Below are 11,556 nucleotides of genomic sequence, written 5' to 3'. Positions count from 1 at the left end.
TAGCGCTAAATTTGTCCCAAAGGCAATGACATTTTTATAAGTGAGATTATAAGTCTCCTATTCCTCATGGTATCGTGTAAAAATGTTGCTCCTTTTCCATTTGTGAGAGCTAGTGACATACTTGTTGATTTTATCCAAGTTGGAGCCCTTCTCATAAATGATATATAGGTTCATATTTTCATGCTTGTGAGTGGATAATTGAGTGTTCTCTAAAAAATGACCAAAAATATCTTTTAACCTTTGCTAACATCCTTTACTAACTCATCACTTGTATTAACTTCTATTTTAATATCATTTACTTTATGCCTTTATTTTATGTCATTTACTTTATACTTTATATTTAGCATTTCATATCATATTGTTTGTGATTATATCATTTTGTTCTTTGTCCATTTGGACCTTTCTTTTATATAATTGTAAAGAAGGCATTAATAAAAAAAGGGGAAACTTGTTACTCCTAATTCATGGACTTGTGGTTACTATCCTTGGCATCATTATGGAGTTATGGACTTAGAATTAGGATCTTGACCTTTATTTTGGGACTTGTGATTCTGAGACCCTAGAGTTCATTTGGAACCTTTGACTTTGGACTTTCTTTTGGAGACTTGGTTGAACTACTTTAGTTTCATCTGATACATGGATTATTATTTGCTTATTTTGCTTGCTTGAGGCTTAACCCAAAGGAGGGAATTCTTGCTTGACTTATGTCATAAAGCTTTCTATCTCTGGGTTAGATCTTTCTTATCTAGCTTTTACTTTATGCTTTAGGATAGTCTCTTCTTCTCCTCCCCCTTCTTTAATTTTCAAATCTTCTCCCTCTTTTAAAAAATACTCTTGATTTCTAACTTGAATCACTTTCTCAATAAACCTTGACTTTTGTCAAGTGATTTTCAAAACCTTTTTCTTAATAAATGCTAATCCATCTTAAGCATACTCATACCAATTTCAAAAGACTAAAAAATGCATAACTCATTCAAATCATTTTGTGCACTTGTGCACTTTTTCTTTTAAAACATTACTCAAGGTATTAAACATAAGCCATTTCCATAATTGAGTTATAATTCTCCTATCTCCATAGTATTGATGATAATTCTTTTTCATCTGTGAGAGCTAGTGGCATACTTGTTGATCCCTATCCAAGTTGGAGCCCTTCTCATGATGATACAAAGTTCTCATACTTGTGGGCGACTAGTTGAGTATTCTACTTAAAATGACAAAATGTATTTTTCTATAAAAATGAATCAAAATAAACCCCCTTTATTATTTTTACCACAAACTACGAGGTTTTGATCCTCCATTTCACTTTGTTGGTACGTAGCCATGCGACTTTAAAAGTCATGGCAAACATAAAATAAAGAAGATATACTTCTTTTTCCATCTCCCAAATCTTTTAACAAGCAACACTTTTTTCAAACCAAAATGTACATATTTTCAAAGAGTTCCCATGGAGTACCATGGATGTTTAGGGTGCTAATACCTTCCCTTTGCATAACTAACCCCAGACCTTTGTTCTCTCTTTATTAGTTTTGTTTTAAAACTTCTTTGGATTTTGTTCGTACTTTTTTCCTTTTCCTTTGGAAATAATAAAAGCGCGGTGGTGACTCTTGCTTTTCGAGTTAAGTTAATCAATAACTTAATCTCAAAAAATTTACCACTACAGTTCTCATTCATGAATTCTTTATTCTGTCGAGCTTGACTCGTGATAAAATCTTCCATAATCTTCTCAAGGTTTGACATTTGAGATGTAGGTGTTATCGGTTGTGAGGGTCTTTGGGCTTGGAAACCTGCTGGTCTTTGAGGAGCGGAATTTTGGGAAAAAGTAGGGTTGTTGTTCTTGTAAGAGAAGTTTGGGTGGTTCCTCCACCCAGGGTTATAAGTGTTTAAATAGGGGTTTCCTTGGGCATGGTTGGCCTGGTCTGGGTTCGTTTCAGCTAGTAGACTGTACTTGACAGTCACATGTCCTGGTGTTCCACAGACTTCACATCTGTGTTGCACTGCAGTTATGGTAGCTGTAGGGTTTACGACTTATCTTCCGACTTTCTATGTTATGGCGTCTATTTTTGCGTTCATATGGTCGAGGCTGCTAACCTCGTATATACCTCCTTTAGTCTATTTCTTCTCTACTTGTACATTCTTTGTACCCCATTGGTAATGGTTTTGAGCCATGTCTTCAATAAGTGTGCATGCCTTAGGATAAGGTTTGTTCATTAGTGCACCACCGACATGAGCATCGATAGTCATATTTGTGTTGTAGAGAAGTCCATTGTATAAGGTGTGGATGATTAGCCTTCCATGATGTGGACAAGCTATTAATAACTCTTTGTACCTTTCCCAAGCATCGAAAAGGGACTCACCATCTTGTTGAGTGAATCTTGTAATTTGGTTACGTAGGACGGTGGTCTTACTTGGTGGAAAGTATCTAGTAAGGAATACTTTCTTCAAGTCATTCCAAGTAGTGATGGAATTGGATGGAAGGGAATCCATCCACGACCGCGCTTTGTCTCTAAGGGAGAAAGGGGATAAACATAGACGTATCTCCTTAGGAGCAGTGCTATTGTATTTAAGTGTGTTGGCTAGTTGAATGAACACTTTTAGGTGCTGGTTTGGGTTCTCTGTTGGGAGACCAACAAACTGGTTCTGTTGCATGATTTGCAACAAAGAAGGCTTCAATTCAAAGTTGTTAGCTGCAATGACTAGGTTGACAATACTCGAATAAGGTTCCTCATTTGGGGGTAGGGAAAACTCTTTGAGTGGCCTATGGTTTTAGTCTTCTGCAATTGCTTTTTTGATTCGTTGGAGCAATAGTCGAGCTCTTACGTACTTTTCTAGTTCAGCTATTGGATTTTCTAAAGTTCCGGTGCTACGAGTTCTTCGCATTGACCGAAGAGGGTTTTTCCTTAATCTAGACGATGTAACAACAAGTTACGAAATTTGACGGTTTTGGTCCCAACAATGGCGCCAAAAACTTGTTCCCGAGATTTTGAGTCTATCGGAATAACTAACTGCAAATGTATAGTTTATCGCATAGTTTTAAAAGATATTGATCCCACAGAGACCTAACTATCAATCTATTGTTTCTAATTGTTACGGTGTTTATCTAAGGTGAATCAATTTAACAAATGTGAGATGAAATTAAATAACTTTAATAAATTTAGGCAAATAATATCAGGATGTGGCTCTCATCAAACAATATTACTCTTGATTGCTTCTAAATAGGATCGTTGTACAGGGAAATATTTTCTACTTTGAAAAGAATGTAATTGAACAAGAACTGTCGCTTCTGTGTATTCAGAACCAGATTTGACTCTCTAATATATATCGTCCACTGTCACGTGTGACCGGTGCTTAATCCGTTAAAGTAGTAAATCCTATTTTAAGAAATCAAACTCTTTACTCAGTTTAAAAGTAATTTTGATTGGAAATTTAACTTAAAAGGGTTCTAGGATTTCACTCTGGTAACCGGATCCTAAACCTACAAATGTATCCGCAAATAGTTTTAAAACCTCCTTATAGAAATATTAGACTTTCCTAGTTAATTAACAAAGTACTTTCACGACATTCATTAATAAAAAACGAACCAATCTTATTCTTTAATGTCAGACGACTTTCAATCTTACCCGACATTTCCACGGCTCTACTTTCGCAATGACCGACTAAATTTAGTTCAAAAGGATTGTATTAAAATCAAAACATCCCACAATCGAAATCCTAAAGAAGCAATAGGTAGAGTACCGTTAAGTGACGATCCTCATATCCCCACATTAGTGAATTAGTTGGACATTCTTATGACAAACATGATAGTATAAGTTTGAAGCTTAGAAGTAGATATTATGCAAAAATAGTTTAAAGCAATACAATGCGGTAAATAAGACTTGTAAATAAAATTAGTGCGAGGCAAGATAAATAAAGAGCGAGTAAATAAATAAAGCGGCAATAAAATGCGAAATACAATAAAAACCTGCTCCAAACGAAGGCTTGAATCTGGTACAAAGTAAATTTGGTGAAGACTGGTAAAGGAATGTAAATGGAGGAAAGATTAAAATACGGGAAAGTAAAATGCACCAAACTTCGTACAAACTCAATACTCTCTGGTGTTATAACCCCCCGATGTGACGAGTTATAACTTTGATCGGTGATTTTCGTGCTTAAGATTGTGCTAAGCTTGGATGGTTTGGAAAATGAAGTTTGAAGCCTATTTATAATGTTCCAAAAATCTAAAATGGAATGTGAATCTTTCTCATTTCGTGGGAGGAAAAATAGGGGAACATGGAAAGAGTGGAAGACAAAGTGACTCCATTTTCTAACCACCTGCCTTTCACAAAGGATGGTGAATGCATGTTAAGGTGGAGAATGCCATCTTCCCAATATATGGAAGAGTGGGTCAATCCACCCATTGGTGAGTGGGACGCGTCATTTCTAATATGGTCAACGCCATGTAGGTCGTCTTGTGTGCAATTTCCATTTTTTCATTATTTTGCATCCGAATCATTTCCTTTCTTCACATATGGTCCCAATATGGTTAAATACCTGAAATATAGACAAAGTACCCACATAACACTGGAAATAGAGCTAAAATGATAGCAAAATATGTATAAAACGAGTTGAAATAACGGTGTAATTTGGTGTTATCAGTACATCCAATCAAATCTTCTTTGACTGAATCAATCAAATCTAATATCTTTCAACTTGATTTTAGATTAACAAAAGATACTTCTTCACAAAAGCAAAACTCTGCATCTTGAAGTAGTCATCACCTCACCACTTCTGAAGGACATCTGAAGATAGTCAAAACCCAAACCTTAGGCATAACCCTTAACTAGCTGTGTCAAGCACTTTAGCCAAACAACTCTTGCAACTAGTCCTATCAAGCACTTTAGCCAAACAACTATTACTTAACTAGTTCTGTCTAACACTTTAGTGAACAACTCTTCTTGGCAACAAATTCAGATGCTGGAACACATTCTGGAACATCTTGTTTCACATGTTGCCTAAAACACATCTTGTTCATATGTTGTTTTACCTAATGCAGCCAATACAAAAGGAATAACATTCACATTACCAACCTAACATCGAATATGTTCCTCTAGAAAGGAAAATAAATGCTTAATGTCAGACCATATTGAAGAAGAAATATAATGCATGATTAGTTTTTTATGCGTGAAGTATCTACTAATAATCATAGAAGGCCATTGACTATTTATAGTCAATAACTTCCAACAAAGAGATAAGCAATCTGCTTTGTTTATTATCATAGAATCTCCCATGCCAAGACTTCCTTTAGACAAAGGTGAGAAAATAACCTTCCTATATGTAGTAATCAACTTTCTATTGTCCATGCTACCTATTCACACAAAATTTCTAATGCAAAATCTAGTTTGTTAAGAATATTTATTAACCATTTTTAAATCCTAAGACTATAAGGAGCATACATTATATGACTAATTGGATCAATTAAACTCTATCCATCATAGAAAGAATGTGGCCCTTCCAAGTGTTGGCTTGACCAATACTCTATCTGTTATGATCTAAAGATGAAGAGTTCTAGGCTAGATCAGATCAGTATACTTATGGTCAATAATCCCTACACATCTTATCGATTTATGAATTGATCATTACACAAAAAGCTTTAAAATCAAGAATAATTAAATAATAACAATAACAATAAAGTATTCAATTAATCTCAAACAACCATATGATCAAACACAGTATAAGCAGGTTTGTCTCAAAAGACCTAATATAGAGAATCTAGCTACTCATAGTACATGTAATAATAACAATGAGTTTAGATGAAGAGTGCATGGAATTCAACGAAGATAAATATCTTCAATGGCTTCTAAAACCCTCAAAATCCTCGCTTTAGAACTCCAAAACGTCAATTTCTCTATCAAAATTAGAACGTTTCATAAAGTAGCCAAAAAGCCCCATTTATAGCAATTTCCGCGTGTTAGAGTAACGCATAATCGCGCCTGCATTAGTGAGTATCACGACTGCGATGTGACTGTGAGCAAATTCTTTACTTTGAATAAGTTTTGAATGATAGCAAATTGTGTGATCATTGTCCAATTGTTGGTTGTGCATTATGTCACATGTTTCAATTGTGTTTTTAGCCTATACTATTGTTTCGTGTCTATACATAAAGATCCACATTGATACAACTCTTCAAAGAACTCATAAAAACTGTTTTGTGTCAGTATGTATCGATACATGTTCATATGCATCGATCCATAAATGTGTTTTAAATCACAAAATGTTTTTGCTTCAGTATGTATGGATCCATACGAGTCTTGTATCGATACATGCTTAGTTAAAATGCTCTATGTATCGATTCATACGAGTTTCGTATCGATACATGCTTAGTTAAAATGCTCTATGTATCGATACATACGAGATTTGTATCGATACATGCTTACATTAATTCTCTAAAATTAATCAAAGCTACAGTATGTATCGATGCATAACCTCTTGTATCAATACATAATTCTGTTTTGTCTACTAACAACTTCTGTCTTTCACATATAAGAAGTGCTTTGACAGCAAAGCAAATGGTACGAATTCAGAAGAGAAAAACAGTTGAACACAAATCAAAGGAGTGTGTAGCAGCAATTGTTTGAGCAGTTAGAAACCTGAAAGAGACTTCATCTTCTTCATCTTCTCAATCTCTTTTCTTCAAGAACATCAACATATAATCATTCTTGTTATTTGGATTAAAGGATCAACGAGATAACGTTCAGTGGAACAATCAAGGATCTAGCTGAGGTGTTTAGTGGAACGATCAAGGATCTAGCTGAGTTGAAGGTTGAAGGGGGTTTCGAGGAAAAACCAACTGGTTTGTCCTTCAAGAACTGGAGTGTTCTTGCGGGTTTGTTAGTCACGTTTGCAGAACAGATTCAGCCGTAGCGTAAGGTTTGGAAATTGGGTAATTTCGCAAACAGGTCGTGGAACCAGTGAATTGTTTGCAATTTCTTGCAGGAAATTCTTGATTGAGCTCAGATCAAGTGAAGGTTTTATACAAGAAGAAAATCTTGGGATTTAGATTTCTGTCTTTGTATTGTAACCTTGTATCAACGAATTCAGCATTATTGATAATTACAGTTCTCAATTTCATTTGAAATTGAGAGGGAGACGTACCCACACGTGAGGACGACAGTGGGGAACTTCCTTACCAAATCTCTGTGTATCGTATTCTTTCCTTATCTCTCTTTACGTTTTCAACAACTTTGTGATTTCAGTTGGTGTGTTGTGGCTGTACATTTAGTGAAACAATAGTGGCAAGAAAACTTCTTTATCTAAACTCCACCATTGTTCATCATTGATCACATACACACCAAATGTTTGACAAAACTGTTTGCTGAGTTTTATTCATTGGAAATAGAATTTAGTGATAAGTGCATTTAATTTGATTAGATTCTGGTGTTAATAATCTCTATCGTTCTAATTCAAATCCAGCAATAAATTCGCGTGTCCGGTTTTCTAGTAGCGGTTCAGAATAGACGGAAGTCGACTCGGGACTGTAATTTTCCGCTAAGTTTCAATAACTCTGATAAGATTTTTAAATCCGTTTATTTTAAAGAGGTGATCTATTCACCCCCCCTCTCAATCACTAGCCACACCGTCTAACAAGTGGTATCAGAGCACCGGTTCGCTGGTATTCTGTGGCTGCCTGTAACGATATGGATTTTGAACCAAAGGGGGCGTATAATAGAGCGCCGATTTTCAACGGTGAAAATTACGGCTACTGGAAAGACTGCATGCGAGTTCATATAAATTTTGTTGATAGGCTAGTATGGGCTGCCATTTAAAATGGTCCATTTCAAATTACTATGACAAATGCGGCTGGCGCCATAGTTCCTAAACCAGAAGCTGATTGGAATGAGAAGGATGAGAAAAAGTGGTCGAGTGATTGGAGAGCTCGAAATATGCTAATTTCAGCACTTGGTGTTGATGAGTATTATCGGGTATCCCATTGCACGACAACTAAAGAAATGTGGGATGCTTTAGAAGTTGCCCATGAGGGTACTACTGAAGTAAAACAGTCCCGCATTAACACACTCAATCAAGAGTTTGAGCTCTTTCACATGAAACAAGGAGAATCTATCTCCGACATGCAAAAGAGATTTACTCATCTCACTAATCGGTTAAATGCACTTGGAAAACCTGTTTCCAATGAAATAGCTACTAATAAAATTCTAAGATGTCTTAGCAGGGAATGGCAACCTAAAGTAACAGCTATTAAGGAAGCCAACGATCTAACAACACTTATAATTATAACTCTGTTTGGAAAGCTGGAAGAACATCAGCAAGCATTAGAAAGTCTTGAAAAGTTTGAGAACAAAAGTAAGAAGGAAAAGGAGAAGAAGAGAGACAAAGAGGGAGAGAAGAAGCCAATAGCTCTTGTGGCCTCTAGCTCTAAGTCCTCACGAAAAGAGCAAAGTGACAATGATTCTAGTAGTGACAAAGATTCGGATGATGAGGAAATGAGACTTTTTGTAAGGAGATATAATAGATTCATTCGAAAGAACGGAGTCAAGCATTCCGACAAAAACCTCATGAAGTTTCGAAGACAATCTACAGATTTAAAACAGGAAGAGAATAAGAAGAGTAGAGGAAAAGGATCTTGTTTTAATTGTGGTAAATCTGGACATTATAAAACAGATTGTCCTATGAAGTATAAGGATCAAGGAAAAGCTCCACCAAAAGGGTACAACAAACAAAGAAGAGCTTACATTGCATGGGAAAGTGATAGTGATTGATCAAGCACACAAAGTTCAAGTGATAGTGATGAAACCGCAAATCTGTGCCTTATGGCTCACACCAAAAATCTGTCCTACCACAAGAAGAAAATCAATGATAAAAAGGTAAAATAAGCCTACTATAATAATTTCTCTTCTATGACTTTTTCTGAACTGAAAATAGCTTTTGAAAAACTGCATAACGAAGCTGTAGATGCTTTTAAAAGATTATCTTCCGATAAACAAATTTTTTCATTTCTGGAAGGTAAAGTATACAAAGCTGAAAAAGATTTAGAATGGTTAAAAGCTAGTATTGCAGAAAATTCAAAAAATATTGACATTGATGGATGTAGTAAAGTTAGGTATTGTGAAGCTTGTCATATTTGGCAAAAAGAGGTAAACACTCTCAAGGTCAAATTGGAAAAAGCTTTACAACCTAAGGTTACTTATGCCGTTGACTCTAGGTTGTTTAAGAAGTCATTAAATCCACCATATGCAAAATACTCTTTTATTCCAAAGGATTTAATGAACAAGAATAAACAAACACATCATCATGGTTTATGTCATTATTGTTGTCGTGCTGGCCATACCATTGAGAAATGCAAGTTTAGGAGATTTCTTGTTCCTAAAGGTATTTATCAATGGAAGCCAAAAGGCAACCATGTTAGCACTTACCCCCTTGGACCCAATGAAAATTGGGTACCAACTTCTCTCTTTTGATATTGTAGGATGAGTGCCTTGCTTCCGTAGATAGAAGATGGTTTCTTGACAGCGGTTGCTCAAGGCACATGACCGGTGACATATCGCTTTTTATAGACTTCAAAGCAAAGAAGAAGGGATATGTTACTTATGGAGACAATAACAAAGGAGCTATACTTGGCAAAGGTAGTGTAGGTAATCCCTCTACCACTACTATTTCTGATGTCCATTTAGTAGAGGGGCTTAAACACAATTTGTTAAGCATAAGTCAATTGTGTGACAAGGGTTATAAAGTTTCTTTCACAAAAACTTGCTGCATAATTGAACATGCTGAACAGAACGTTGTGTTTAAGGGTGTAAGAGTAAACAATATCTATATGCTTGACCTTTTTGACGTATCTTTAACAAGTACTAAATGTCTAGTTACCTTGAATGATGATTATTGGCTTTGGCATAGACGTTTAGCGCATGTTAATTTCGATTTTCTTAATAAGGTTGTATCTAAGGATCTAGTAGTCGGTCTTCCAAAAATAAAATTTTCAAAAGACCGCCTATGTGACGCATGCCAAATGGGAAAGAAAACGAGGGTCTCTTTTAAATCTAAAAATGTAATTTCAACTTCACGACCCCTTGAGCTTCTCCATATGGATCTCTTTGGACCTTCTAGGACAAAGAGCTTAGGTGGAAATTATTATGGATTTGTAATCGTTGATGACTATTCTAGATTTACTTGGACTATTTTCCTTCATAGCAAAGATGAAACTTTTTCTGCTTTTAAGAATTTTGCAAATCTGTCCCAAAACAAAATGAATTCCAAAATAGTTACAATTTGTAGCGATCATGGTGGTGAATTTCAAAACTATCACTTTGATAAGTACTGTGACAAGTATGGTATTGAGCATAACTTTTCAGCTCCTCGAACTCCATAACAAAATGGCGTTGTGGAGCGTAAAAATCGTATTTTAGAGGATTTGGCAAGAACAATGCTAAATGAGGGTGGATTACCAAAATATTTTTGGGCTGATGCAGTTAGCACAGCTTGTTATGTTTTAAATAGGATTTTAATTCTCCCTATTTTAAATAAAACTCCTTATGAGCTTTTAAAAGGAAGAAAGCCAAACTTGTCACATCTTCACGTATTCGGTTGTAAGTGTTTTGTTTTGAATAATGGTAAGGAAAATATTGGGAAGTTTGATGCAAAAGCGGATGAAGGTATCTTTCTTGGATACTCACAATCAGGTAAAGCATATAGAGTATATAATAAGCGTTTACTTACTGTTGAATAATCTGTCCATGTTTCTTTTGATGAGTCTTATCCGAAAAGTGTCGGAAAAGGTATTTCTTTTGATGACGCAGGTGTATCTACAGAAGACATACTCAAGGAAGCTGTTACGGAAACTGATCAGTCCAGAGCAGTTGCCCATGAGAAGGAGGAAGATACTAGTCATGAAGAAAATGAGGAAGAAAGGACAGCTGGAGTGAATGACCTTCCACCAGCTTGGAAATCTTCAAAAGACCATCCTATTGACAACATCTTGGGAGATATTTCAAAGGGAGTAATGACTCGTTCTAAGATAAGTAATTTTTGTTTTCACTTCGCTTTTGTTTCCCAAGTAGAACCTAAAAATGCCAAAGAGGCCTTGATTGATGAATTTTGGCTAATGGCCATGCAAGAAGAGCTTAATCAATTTAAAAGAAATGACGTTTGGGAACTTGTCCCTCGTCCGCGAGATCATCATATCATAGGTACTAAATGGGTTTTTAGAAATAAGCTTGATGAAAACGGAGTGATAACTAGGAACAAGGCACGTTTAGTAGCACAAGGGTATAACCAAGAGGAGGGCATAGACTATGAGGAAACTTATGCTCCAGTTGCTCGCCTTGAAGCTATACGTCTCTTGCTTGCCTATGCGTGTTCTAATAATTTTAAGCATTACCAAATGGACGTAAAGAGTGCGTTTCTAAATGGTGTCATAAATGAAGAAGTATATGTCTCACAACCTCCTGGTTTTGAGAATGCTGAAAATCCAGATTATGTTTACAAATTAAAACGAGCTTTGTATGGTCTTAAACAAGCCCCTCGGGTTTGGTATGAAAGGCTTAGCAAATTTCTAATTGATCATGGATG

General features: G+C 35.7%; 1 non-coding gene across 1 annotated transcript; it reads left to right on the top strand.

Moving 5' to 3' along the window:
- Positions 1 to 2,287: 2,287 nt before the first annotated feature.
- LOC127076982 (small nucleolar RNA R71) lies at positions 2,288 to 2,395 on the top strand. The gene has a single exon (XR_007786982.1). It is a non-coding gene; the product is annotated as a small nucleolar RNA R71 (small nucleolar RNA).
- Positions 2,396 to 11,556: the final 9,161 nt, after the last annotated feature.

Source organism: Lathyrus oleraceus, chromosome 4 (genome assembly GCF_024323335.1).
Source record: "Lathyrus oleraceus cultivar Zhongwan6 chromosome 4, CAAS_Psat_ZW6_1.0, whole genome shotgun sequence".
NCBI lineage: Eukaryota > Viridiplantae > Streptophyta > Magnoliopsida > Fabales > Fabaceae > Lathyrus > Lathyrus oleraceus.
This window is presented reverse-complemented; position numbering and strand designations above follow the sequence as displayed.